At 45.3% G+C, this 13,594-nt stretch overlaps 1 non-coding gene across 1 annotated transcript; it reads left to right on the top strand.

The window, feature by feature from the left end:
• The first annotated feature begins 12,300 nt into the window (after positions 1-12,300).
• LOC139702575 (U2 spliceosomal RNA) lies at positions 12,301-12,491 on the top strand. The gene has a single exon (XR_011705190.1). It is a non-coding gene; the product is annotated as a U2 spliceosomal RNA (small nuclear RNA).
• Positions 12,492-13,594: the final 1,103 nt, after the last annotated feature.

Below are 13,594 nucleotides of genomic sequence, written 5' to 3'. Positions count from 1 at the left end.
TGTGTGTGTTAAAGTCTCCTGAGAGTAGGAGGGAGCTGGCAGACACTAGTCTTATCATAAACTATTTCTTAATGTTCCAGTGAGCATCAAGGCTGCTGAGAATATCCTGCTTTGCTGGCTTCTGAGAGATTATTCACAGGAGCTCATTCTCTCCCTCTAATTGTGTAATCTCTAAGCTCTCTTCCAACTTCACCTTCCTATTCTATATCTTTCCCTCCATCCCAACCCCCGCCACTGCTCCCCTCAGGAAACATCCCTGGGTTACACTAAGATCAGGCTTGGCTTCTTCAGTCTGACCCAGAGTGGATGCTGAATGGGCTACAGTGAAATGACCTGAGCTGGGTGTAGTAGTGCACTCCTACAATCCCAGCAACTTGGGAGGCTGAGGCAGGAGGGTCATAATTTCAAGGCCAGTCTCAGCAACTTAACAAGACCCTGTCTCAAAATTTAAATAGAAAAGGGGTAGGGATATAGCTCAGTGGTAAACTGCTGGGTTCAATTCCTAACATGTGCATACACACACGCACATACACACACCCCCCTCTGGTTTCTCAGCCCCAAAATGTGACTGAGGTGACAGACAGCCTTTCTCATAATGGAAGTTGCTGGAACACAGGTGGGGCAGCTGTTCCTGGTGCGTTGGAACAGCAGGGAACAGACGGAAGGGGGAGGGAGGTTGAGGGAGCCAATCTTCCCCCGACAGCAAAACAGGGTCAAACCTGTCCTTTTCCTCCCAGACATAACAAGGCCTGCTTCCTCTCCAGGGGCACCTTGACCTGGTCCCATCTGAGCCATTCAGAGCAGCTGGTCTTTTGACAGCTATGAATATGTGGACTGCCGGGGAAACATGTCAGTGCCACACCTGCTGATCCCTTACCCACCATGACCCGACTGCTATCCCTGTACCCTGGGCACCTGCAAACCTGGTCTACATCTCCCACAACTCCACAGTCCCCAAGAAGGATTGCAGTGACTTCCAAAGGAAGAGCCTTACTTTTCATCCCTTCCCACACCCTCAGCACAGGGAGCTTTGTGTGATGTTAATTTCATACACACACACACAACCACCCTCTGATTTCTAAAGTTCTTTCAGGGACCAGCATCAGATCCTGCCCTTTGTCTATCTCAGGGAAGTCTGACTTGACATTGTCTCATGAGACTATGTCAGACTTGCATCTTTCTGAAGCCTGACACTGGGGGGGTCCCCCAGCCCTGCCCTCTCTTCCACTTGGGGCTGATGAGGGAGGGATGCCTGGGGCTTTTGGAGCCTCCTGGTTTTCTCTGGTAGATGTAAAGGCTGAAACTGGGAATGGGACAGGCCTGAGAATTTCAGTAGGAAATCCCCACTCTCTTCCTTCCCAGGGTCAGGTGTCCCCTGCCTGGGACAACCAAAGCCTCTCTTCCAAGTTCTTCCCTCCACCATCAGTCATTTAACAGCTGAGTGCCCACTGTGGGCCAGACACTGCACAAGGCTTAGATAGATGTCCCTGCCTGCCACCTCTGCTGCTGCCCCGGGCCTGGTATGGCATTACATAGCCCTGTCTTCTTTTTGATTCCATCCTTAGGCATGGGCTTGCAGGAGGAGCAGTGGCTCCAGTGATGAGCATAAACTGGAGGCCCCAATGGACTTACCACTGGGTAATAAAGGTCAGTAGGAGGTGGAGACTTGGGCCCAAGATCAAGTTCTCCCCATGGCTTTGTTTCAAGAGGCAAGGAGAGGCCTTCCTCTCTCTTCCATCCTCTCCATTCCCCTCATCCCAATCTCAGAAAACTGACCACTCTCTTGGCTCTTAGAAAGATCACATTTTACTCCTAGCTAGTCTTGCAGAGTGGATGGCTTTTAAGGGGTAATAAGAAGGTATGATTGCTTATCTGGTTTTTGGCGGTGAACAGTGGAATCTTGAATCTGTGCCTGGATTACCACTGCTGGATATAATTAATTGACTGAGAAAAGGGAGACACAGGAAACAAAACAAGTTAGCAATTCCTGGGTATGCTGGCTTCAGGACACTGTGTTAAGCACCTCAAGGTTAGAGGAATCAAAGTGAAAGGCAGCAGCCTGGTCCATATCCTAAACCTCCTCGAGTTCTCTCATCCTTTGTGCCTATCTCAGAGACCATTCCAAAGCTTGCACCTTTTTATGCTCATTAAGAGTTACCATTCTGGGGCTGGAGTTGTGGCTCAGTGGTAGAGCACTTGCCTGGCATGTGTGAGGCACTGGATTCGATTCTTAGCACCACATAAAAATAAACAAATAAAATAAAGGCATTGTGTCCATCTACAACTATAAAAAAAAATTTTTTTTTTTTTTAAAGAGTTACCATTCTAGGGCTGGGGTTGTGGCTCAGCGGTAGAGCACTCGCCTAGCATGTACAAGGCACTAGGATCAATTCTCAGCACCACATAAATAAAAATAAAGGTATTGCATCCAACTACAACTAAAAATAATAATAATAATAATAATAATAATAATAATAATAATAATAATATTTCTTTAAAAAAAAAAAAAGAGTTACCATTCTAGCTGGGCGCTGTGGCACAAGCCTGTAATCCCAACAGCTGGGGAGCCTAAGGCAGGAGGATCATGATTTCAAAGCCAGCCTCAGCAAACTCGAGGCACTAAAGTAACTCAGTGAGACCCTGTCTCTAAATGAAAATACAAAATAGGGCTGGGGATATGGCTCAGTGGTCAAGTGCCCCTGAGTTCAATCCCAGTACCAGAAAAAAAAAAATTACCAATCTTATAGTGATTATAAGTGACTATGTCACTGATTTAAAGAAAAAAATATTGTTACCATCCTAGATTTGATGGCCTACATTGAGCCAGACTCAGTTGAGTGCTTTTGATGCTATCCCCTTTAATTACCACATACAGTCCTCTTGACTACTCTAGAGAAAGTGGTATTTATGTATGAGGCTCAGAGCTCACATCATGCTACAAGGGAGTGGTGATCCTGAGACTCAGCCTCTGATTTAGGTCTTGCTTTCCTCCTCTTCCAGTCACCTCTATCTCTTTAGCCAGCTTTAAAACAGCCCCTTCTCAGGTGTGGTGGCACATGCCTATAATCTCAGTGGCTTGGGAGGCTGAGACAGGAGGATCGTAAATTCAAGGCCAGCCTTAGCAACTCAGCAAGGTCCTAACCAATTTTGCAAGACCTTGCCTCTGAATAAAATATAAAAAGGGCTGGGGATGTGGCTCAGTAAAGTGCCCCTACATTCAATCCCTGGTACCAAAGAAAAACAAAAAAACAGATTCTTGGAAGTTTAAGCTCACTCCTACAATTCCAACACCTTGGGAGGCTAAGACAGGGGGATCACAAATTCAAGACAAGCCTCAGCAACCCAGTGAGGCCCTAAGCAATTTAGTGAGATCATTTCTAAAAAAAAAAAAAAAAAATCCCCCTTATTTACCTTCTTTGGTACCTATCTTTCCAAACAGGTTGTTCAACTCCTCCCTTATGCTTAGTGTTAGCGACAGGACTTAGCCAGATATTTTTATGGGTCAAGGAATAGAGAATAGAGAAATTGGCTATTCAGAGTGACTTTGAAATAATTCCAGTTCCCTTCCCTGTCTCCTGCTAAGGATGCCTCTGTGGACTACACACACACAAGGGCACACTCAAACACTCAGCCAGAGCTTCTCTTCCTCTGTGCTCTGTCTCACCTTGAAACGTGAATATCCAGAGTGTTTGTTAAGGCTAGAAAGGCAGGAGTTCATGAGACCTGGTGATGAAACAAGCATAAGTTACTCATCTGAAAGTTTCTTTTTTCTTTTTCTGGTAGTACTACTAAACTATACATCTACAAACTCAGCCTTTTTTTTTTTTTTTTAAGGTTGAGACAGGGTCTCACTAAGTTGCTGAGGTTGGCCTCAAAGTTTTGAGCCTCCTGCTCCAGCCTCCTCAGTATCTGGGATTACAGGCATGCTCCACTGTACCCAGCTCATCCCGGAGTTTCTCAGAAAAGAACACATCAGGACTGGACTTTTTATCATGTCTGGGGCCCAGTACAAGTCTGATGGTCAGGGGCAGACCCCTCCCTGCCCCAAAACACATTCTGAACCCACCCTGAAGATTCGGAACTAGGAAGCCATGCTGTGGTTCCCTGTTCCCGATCTCCCAGGGCTCAATATATCTGCTGATAAGCCTACAACTCACATCCCACCATCCCCACCCCCTCTTCTGTCGTCCTCACTGTGGAAGAGAGGCTGACACCACGTCAGACACCCTCTGCAGAAGATGACAGGCTTCTTTGCAGCCCCAGTTTGATACAGATTCACCCAGAGGCAGTAGCTACAGAGGTAGTAAAGGCTGAGGGTGCTGAGGAGGATTGGACAAGCTGTGGTGGCAGATAGGGATTCTGGATCTGGGGCTGGGATGGGATCCAGGGGTTCTCTCCTCAGCCTCTCCCCTACCAGGAGCCTCACTTACCAGGACCTGAGAGGTTATACAATTGCCCTCCAGCTTCAGGAGCCCGCAGTGAGTCAGGCTGGGGTCCTTGCCTTTGGGAATCCTGGACACTGGACAGAAAATTGCACTGAGTAACCGGGTCCTGATCACTTCGCTGTGGTGGCCGTGGTGGTGGTGGTGGCGGTGGTGGCAGTGGCTCTGGCTGCAGCGGCAGAAGCTGTGCTTGTGTTGGCTGGTGCCGTGGCTGCTGTATTGGTGGCTTTGGCTCTGCTGGTGTTTTCGGCTGCGCTGGTGGCTTCTGCTGCACGAATGGCTGGTGCAGCTGTGCGGGGGAAGCCCAGGACTCCTCCAACTCCTGATATGTTTGGGATTTTTTCTCAGATCGGTATTCCTCCACTTGGTGTTTCTTTGGTTGCTGACAAGAAGCTCCAGCCAAGTGGCATCTTCCACCCTCCCACCCTGTCACCCAGAGGCCACAGAGGTTTGAGACAGTGAGGCAAGTGAATAGAGAGGCCAGGGTGGTTAGAAGCATCTCTGTTCCCTGCAGTTGGAGGTTGAAGCTGGGGCCCAGGCTGCCTTCCCTCACCTGCCACAAAACCCAAGAAGTATTTCCTGGGACTGTGCCACCCAGCACAGCCTCTTCCCAGGAGGTGGCACTGTCTGAGCATCTGAGCCTGGCTTGGAGCCGGGCACTGAAAGGAATTTTCATTGCCAGAGGATAAAGAATAAGTCCTTACTTTGATTTTTTTTTGGGGGGTGGTAGGGTGGGGGGGGACACAGGGAATTGAACCCAGAGGTGCTTGACCACTGAGTCACATCCCCAGTCCATTTTTATATTTTATTTAGAGACAGGGTCTCTCTGAGTTGCTTAGGGCCTTGCTAAATTATTGACGTTGGCTTTGAACTCACCATCCTCCTGCTTCAGCCTCCCAAGCCATTGGGATTACAGGCATTCCCAACCGCCACTGCCACCGCCCGCCACCAAGTCCTTAATTTGAACCACCACTGTCCAATAAAAACAATGTATGCCACATGTGTAATTTTACATATTCTAGTAGCCACACACGAGATCAGGAGGAACAGATGAAAAACAAAAACAAAAACAAAACAAAACAAAACAAAAAAAAAATATATATATATATATATATCCCTCCCCCGCCCCAGTCCTGGGAATTGAACCCAGGGTGTCTCTAAGACTGAGCTACATCTACTGGCCTATTCTTTCTTTCTTTAATATTTGAGATTGCATCCAGAATTACCCAGGATGTTCCTGACCTTGCACTCCACGTGTCTCAGTATCCCAAGTACTGGGATTAGGAGGATATCACCATGTACTGTTAATTTTAATATATTTTATTTAACCAAATACATCCCAAACCTGTGATCAATATGAAAATATTTCAGCTACATTCAGTGGCACATGCCTGTCATCCCACCAGCTCAGGAGGCCAAGACAGGAAGATCAGGAGTTCAAAGTCAGAAACTTAGCGAGACCTAAGCAATTGAACAAGTCCTGGTTTCCAAATAAAATATAAAAAGGGCTAGGGATATGTCTCAGTAATTAAGCTCCCTGCATTCAATCTCTGGTACCAAAAAATAAAATTAATATCTTATGTTCTTTGTTTTGATACCAAGTCTTCAAAACACAGTACACCTTTTATATTTAATAGCACATCTTCATTTGAACACTAAATTTTCACCAAAATTGTTGATCTCTAATTACTTCTTTTTTTTTCTTTCTGATCTTCTTTAAATTTCATAAAATTTACAGTAGAAAATGGAGATTTAGGGGGCTGGTGTTGTGGCTCAGTGGTAGATCACTCACCTAGCATGTGTGAGGCCCTGAGTTCAATCCTCAGCACCACATAAAGATAAATAAATAAAGGTATTGTGTCCATATACAACTAAAAAGTATTTAAAACAAAAGAAGAAGATAATGTAGATTTAGACATCTCAGTTACACCAAACACTCCTAAAATTTTTCTAATATGTAAGTTGAATATTTGTTCTAAAAATTTTATATTTAAATTAATCAAATTTATATAAAATAGTAAACTCAGCTCTTCATTTTCACTAGCCACATTGCAGTAGCTCAATAGCCTACAGGCTGGTGGCAACTATATTAGACAGCCCAGCTTCAAAACCTTTCAGCCATGCTGGGTGCAGTGGCACATGCTGTAGTCCCAGTGACTTGGGAGGCTGAGGCAGGAGGATTGCAGGTTCAAAGCCAGCATCAGCAACTTTTTGAGGCCCTAAGTAAGTTAGTGAGATTCTGTCTCAAAAAAAAAAAAAATATATATATATATATATATATATATGAATGATATATATGGCTGAGGATGTAGCTCAATGGTTAGGCACCTCTGGGTTTAATTCTCAGTCCCAAACAGACAAACAAAAACCCTCCCAGGCCAAATATCCCTGTACCCACCAGCCTACAACAGAAAAACTAAGGTGATAACACCACCACCACCATAGTTTCTCTGAGAGAATTCTAAATGACCTTGCTTCCCTCCTACCCCAGTAAGCAACATTCACCAAATAGCAGCCTTCTCCCTAGGGGATTGTCTTCCCCGTTTTCTTCCTACTCCATGGAGAACCCTGCTGGACCTGGTCCTTCCCATGTACCTGTTCCTGCTGCTGCTGTTGTTGTTGCTGCTGCTGCTGCTCAGCCATTAGCCACCTCCTCCGGTCCAAAGCCATCTGTCGGCGCCGGGCTTCCCAGTGGTAGGCACTACCCATGATGGTGGGATGGTGGAAGCCCCAACAGGAGGTGGGGGCAGGCAGCCCAGGACAGTGCCCCCACCACCTCTGTCACCTCCTACCCCAAATGCACTGCCTATAACCACAACCACCTCACAATATGGCCACTGCCAGGGCAACTGGGCAGGTCCCCCGCCCTGCCTTGGTGGCGTGGGGGGGTTGTTCTTCTCAAGGCTCCTGGTAAACACCTGTAAGTCTGCTAAATTCCTTTCTTTCTCTCCAGGGTCCTGAGCAGATAGAAGGCACTTTCCCATCTTAGTGTGAAGTCTCAGTGGGCCCCAGGAACAATTCTGCAGGGAAGTCTCCTCATTTTTCTTTCTGGCTTTTTTCCCCCCTACTTCTCTGAGGGGTTTCCAGCAGCAACCACTGGCCCTCTGTTGACCCTCTCTCCCTCCAAAGTCTCTGAAAGTACTTTTCCTCACTCCTTTGTCTCTTCTTCCTCACTCTCCCCCTTCCATAAATGTCTGTGTTGAGTCAAGATAAAAGAAAATACAAAATCCACTAACCTTCATTGAAGGGTGGAAAGCAACTTTTGTATCAGATCAGCTCCAAAGAACCTGTTAATCCTAGCTGTGTAGTGGAGTTACCTTGGACTTTGGTATTAAACAGATTCAAATTCAATCCTGGCTCTGTCACATATTTGCTGAGGGGACTTAGGCAGACCACAGTCTTGGAGGCTTCCCTGTGAAGGTTATTTGTTGACCTCAAGGAATGCCTGGAAATACCAGCTCTCATAGTGGGGCATCCAAATATGAACAGCTGATAGGGACTTCACAGCTCTGCTCTGGGCCCAGAGGGATGCTGAACCTTTTTGGATCTTTTTCTCCTTTGGTAAAACAGTTGCTGGTCCCTTCTCCCAGCACCAAGGAGTGCTGTTGTTTGCAACAATAGGTTTATGAGAGTTGCCAGACGCAATAGATGAAATAGAGGCTAGTTACTGGATATCTATCTTCACAGCACATTTATATTCATATAAAATAACTCTAAAAATATTGCAATGGAGAGCCAGGTGCAGTGGAACATGCCTGCAGTCCTAGCTCCTCAAGAAACTGAGGTCTCAAGTTTGAGACCAGACTGGGCAATTCTGTGAGAACTTCTTTCAAAATAAAATAAAAAGGGTTGGGGATGTAGCTCAATGCTAGAGTGCTTGCCTAGCATGAGTGAGCCCTGGGTTTAATCCCCAGTATGGCCAAAAAGAAAAAAAAATCTGTCAAACACAGGACTCAATGGAGACTTTTTTATTATAAAATTTCACAATGTCTAACATGTCATGGATTGTGAGAGGCATTATTGTTTTCTGTACCCCTAAGAAAGCAAAGCAGACAGACTCTGTCCCAGAATGGCAGCACTGCTTTCTGGGGCATCAAACATAAGATGCATCCTGTTTTCTGACATGTAAAAATATGAAAGTGGGGGGTACAGGGAATGTTCATCTTGGGATAAAACCAGACACCATCATGGAGTGTAGCCACCTGATCTAGTGGCTCTGAACAGGAAGGCTGGGCTTTGAGCCTCGGTCTGTCCACCACCTGGTGTCCTTGACTTTCTCTCTCTAGACCTTGGTTTTATCATGGGACAGGTAAGCACAAAATGGATAAATGCCCTTCTGGCATGGACTGCCTATGCTGCTCTCTGCTGCCCCCACTGCTGAGAAAAGGGAATTGGGTCTTGATGACACAGCTCCCCTAGGGGGTGGTGAAGCTCAAATAAAGGCACCAGTGGACCGTCCCCCTTATTTTAAGAACTAGAACAAGCTCCCCATGTTTGGCCCTCAGCACCCACGTGTCCAGCTTCTTGAATCAGTTCCCCCCACAGCTGAGATGGGCTCGGTTCCATCCTTAGTATCTTGAGGAAAAAAAAAAGGGCCTGTCATTCATTATTGAGTGCCCACCGTGTACCAGCCAATCACCTTCAGCAACTGTCCCAAGATAATAAAAAAGACTGTGTATTTTACTCAGTGGTAAAATGCCACTTGGTTCAATCCCCAGCACCAAAAAATAAATCTTTTCTTCTAGATTTTTGAAATCTATACTACATTTTTGTTATCCATAGTCACCCTACTTTGCAATGGCATGTTTTTCTTTTCTTTTCTTTTGTTTTTTTAAAGGACTCTCATTTTCATTTTACATCAGACCCAACAAATTATGTGGGCAGTCATGGAGTCAGTCTATATATTGTTGCAAGACCCGAGTAATTATCGAGATAGCATACAGTTGCAGTCCTATCTCAAAACACAAAGATAATACCAAGTGGGTCAAAAATTCAAAGTGAAAAAAAAAAAAATGGAACCATAGGGCTGAGGCAGTAGCTTATTGGTATACAGCTGAACTAGCATACCCAAAGCCCTAAGATCAATCCCTAGTATAGGAAAAAGAAAAAATCTAGGGGAAAAAAACTGAGAAAATTCACGTTAACCGGAAGCTTTTTAATGATGTCTCAAACTTCAGAAAACATGCAAGAAAAGAATAATTAATTGACTACACTAAAACACACACACACACACACAACAAAATCTCCATAAGGGGCTGGGGTTGTGGCTCAGTGGCAGAACACTTGCCTCTCACTTGTGAGGCATTGGGTTGAATCCTCAGCACCACACGAAAATAAACAAAATAAAGATATTGTGTCCATGTATAACCAAAAAATTATTTTTAAAAAATCTCCATAATAAAAACTTAAAATAACACACAGGATAACGAAGGTACCAAATTAAGAAAAAAAATTACATACTAAAGAAAAAGTACCTTTCTAAAATATAAAGATCTCCCAGAAATAATTATAAAAGACAAACTGCATTTAGGAAGGGAAATGCACAAGGCCCAAAACACACACTATACACACACACACACACACAAGAGCAGTTCTTAAGCAAATATAAAAATTAGGGCTGGGGTTGTGGCTCAGCAATAGAGTGTTTGCCTAGCATGGGAGAGGCTCTGTGTTCGATCCTCAGCACCACATAAAAATCAATAAAATAAAGGTATGTGTCCAACTACAACTAAAAAATAAACATTTTTTAAAATTAAATAAAAAATGGGCTCAATTTAGCTCAGAGGTAGAGCATTTGCCTAGCATGCACAAGACCCTATATGATAGAGGAAGATGAATGGAAAAAAAAAAAAAGAAAGCCAGGCAAGGTAGGACAAGAAGTAAGAATGCCCAGGACAGGCAGGGGGAGATTCTGTAAGATGGATATTATTCCTATTTTGCAGAAGAGAAGTGGCTTTCTCTGGCATGCACTTAACAAATTCCTACACACTCTGCATTTCCCCTTGTAGCTTCATAAGAAGCCTACTTAGAGAAGTGTTATCATTCCCGCTATACAGTATTAAAAAATAAAGACCCTGGGCACAGTGGTTCACACTTGTATCCCAGCCACTTCAGAGGCTGAGGCAGGAGGATCGCAAGTACAGGGCAGCATCAGGAACTTAGCAAGACCCTGTTTCAAAATAAAAACTAAAAAGGGCTCCGGATGTGGCTCAGTGGTGAAGCACCCTTAATTCAATCCCCACACACAAATAAAACAAAAATTGAAGACACCCCACCCCATGTAGTTAAAAGAAACATAGGACCAAATTCTGATGGTGTTTCATACTAGCTGTGTGACCTTGACCAATTGCTTAGGTTTTCTGAACTAACTTCTTAGCCTATGAAGTGAGCCTGCTAAAGATAAGTGAGTCATATGCGTAATATTAAATTATCCAGAAGGCACGGATTTTGTGTACAATTAAGGAAGATTTGATTTTTTTCGATATTGGTGGTAATTATAGCAATATATTCGTGTGTGTGTGTGTGTGTGTGTGTGAAAGAGCCCTTCTTATGGAAGGCGTCCTAAAGGAGGAGAATCCCAAACGGAGTTCTCTCTGCCATTAAGAAGTGACTGGGAGCTGGGGTTGTAGCTCAGTTGTAGCTTGCCTAGTATGTGTGAGGCACTGGTTTCGATTCTCAGCACCACATAAAAATAAAATAAAGGGGGAAAAAAAGGGACTGAGCCGGGCAATACAGCGCATGACTGAAATACCAGCAACTCAGGAGTCCAGCCAGGAGGATCCCAGTGTGGCGCCAGCATCAGTAATTGAGGGAGGCACTAAGCAACTCAGTGAGACCCTGTCTCTAAATAAACTACAAAAATAGGGCTGGGGATGTGGCTCAGAGGTCGAGTGCCCTCGAGTTCAATCCCTGGTACAAAAAAAAAAAAAAAAAAAAGAGCTGAGGATGTAGCCCAGCCACCACGTGAGAACCAGGGAGAAAGGAAACCTCGTCGGGCAGAGGCAGCTGTAAGGGGACCAAGCTCTGGACGACGATCATTTTTACAAGCGCCAACTGGCTAAGGTTCTGCAGCTGGGGGGAATCCCTCCCTCTGACCTGCGGGGCTCGCCCCACCTGAAGAGCTTGCTGCCTTCTCCGGCTGTCAGCCACCAGCCTGCCCCCTTGCAGAGAGGACCTCCGGATCGCCCTGACTCAGAACAAGCCTCTCCCAGACCGGTCAGGTCCGAAGCTGGTCTTCCGCTCCGCTGGCAAAGAACAAATTAAAACCATACAGTCAGGGCTGGGTTGTGGCTCGCCCAGCACGCGCGAGGCCCTGGGTTTGATCCTCGGCACCATATAAATATAAATAAATAAATTAATTAAAAAAAATCATCAAGAATATCTTAAAGGACTGGAATTATAAAAACAACAATAACAATTATAAAACAACAACAACAAAACATACAGCCTGGGGGTCTTTTGTAAATGTCTCCCAACGGCGTCCTTGGGAAAATTGGGCCCGCTTACAGCTCTCTCTAGCTGCCCAGTCCCAGTCCCCCCGACCCCCAGAGTTCTGTTTTGTCAGTGGGTGGGGGCGAGAGAGGAAGTCCCTGGCGGTAGCCACGCCTCCCCGGGGAAGGGGCGGGGCATGCAAAGTAGGGGAGGGCTGCTCAGCCCCGAATGCCGGAGCCCGGAGGGACTGTTAAAATTCCTAGTTCCAGGTGGGGCTAATGGTGAATCTGCACGCGGGGGCAGTGGACCCCTTGCGAGCCCGAAGGAGACACGAGATAAAGAGAGTGGGAGTAGGCGTGGCGGCGCTCACCGCGAGTTGAAAGTGGGCGAGCGGAGGGCGGTGAGGGCGAGGGGCGAGTGGTACGGTATCGCTTCTCGGCCTTTTGGCTAAGATCAAGTGTAGTATCTGTTCTTATCAGTTTAATATCTGATACGTCCTCCATCCGAGGACAATATATTAAATGGATTTTTGGAGCAGGGAGTTGGAATAGGAGCTTGCTCCGTCCACTCCACGCATCGACCTGGTATTGCAGTACTTCCAGGAACGGTGCACCCCTATGGGGGAACTTATGTGCTGTTTTAAAGGTCAGAGTATATGCTTTTATCTTATTTTCTGCGAGCCCTAAGCGACTTTCCCCTTTTTTTCACTCAGATCTCAGTCCCAAAAGCATTTTTTTCCAAGAGTTATTTTCTTAAAACGGGTCGATTTAGTTTTTCTTTTCTTTCGTATACTTTTTTTTAACCTCTGTTTTCGCAATCCTTACTGCTTAGCAACTGCAGAGGGAGTTAGTCTTTCCTGCCTCTTACTGAACTCTGACATCTATGGTTTTCTGCTTTGTGTTGGACCATCATGGTCCCCTTTCTGTGGCACACCCAGATTATTACAGTGCGTTCCAGGAGGGATTGTCCTAGTGTTTCTTGATTTTTAAGGCCCACATAGCAAATCACTATTCTGCTTGTTAGGTCTATGCTAAATTGAACCACGAAGCCCACTGGAGTACCCGACAACACCAGAGGATGAGGAAAGGCTGAACAAGGCCTTAAGAAACACGGTGAAAGCCTGTCCCAAAATGAAAAGCAAAGGGCTGGGGATGTGACTCAGTGGTAAAGTGTCTCTGTGTTCAATCCCCAATACCAAAAAATAATAATAATAAAGGAGTCCAAGAAGATCCACCTGGGCAAAGATCATGAGCTATTTAACTCAGTTATGTATTGCTGGTACCTGGGAGTTGCACTTGATTGTGGTGACTGAGTGATGACATAGATGACAGTGCCCTCAAAAGTTTTATTCCCTACAATGTTAAAGAAAAATTATATACCTGATACAGGACAAGATGGCAAGGCCAGTTTGTCAAGATTCCAGAGGGGCTGTGTCATACATAGGTACAGGTAGGTACAGGGAATTGGAGAGAGAGAGAGAGAGATTTTACTGGAAAGGAGCAGATGCTACCTTCTGGTAGATATGTTTATCACTGCCTGCTTCCTAAATAAAAGCAAAGTATAGGGCCTGAGGCTCTGGCTCAGCGGTAGCACACTTGCCTGGCATGTGTGAGGCACTGGTTCAATTCTCAAAACCGCCTTGTATAAATAAATAAAGGTCTATGACAACTAAATATTAAAAAAAAAAAAAAAGGCAAGGCAAAAGTAGAGGCTGAAGTTTT

The sequence above is a fragment of the Marmota flaviventris genome, chromosome 17 (genome assembly GCF_047511675.1).
Source record: "Marmota flaviventris isolate mMarFla1 chromosome 17, mMarFla1.hap1, whole genome shotgun sequence".
Taxonomy (NCBI): Eukaryota; Metazoa; Chordata; class Mammalia; order Rodentia; family Sciuridae; genus Marmota; species Marmota flaviventris.
This window is presented reverse-complemented; position numbering and strand designations above follow the sequence as displayed.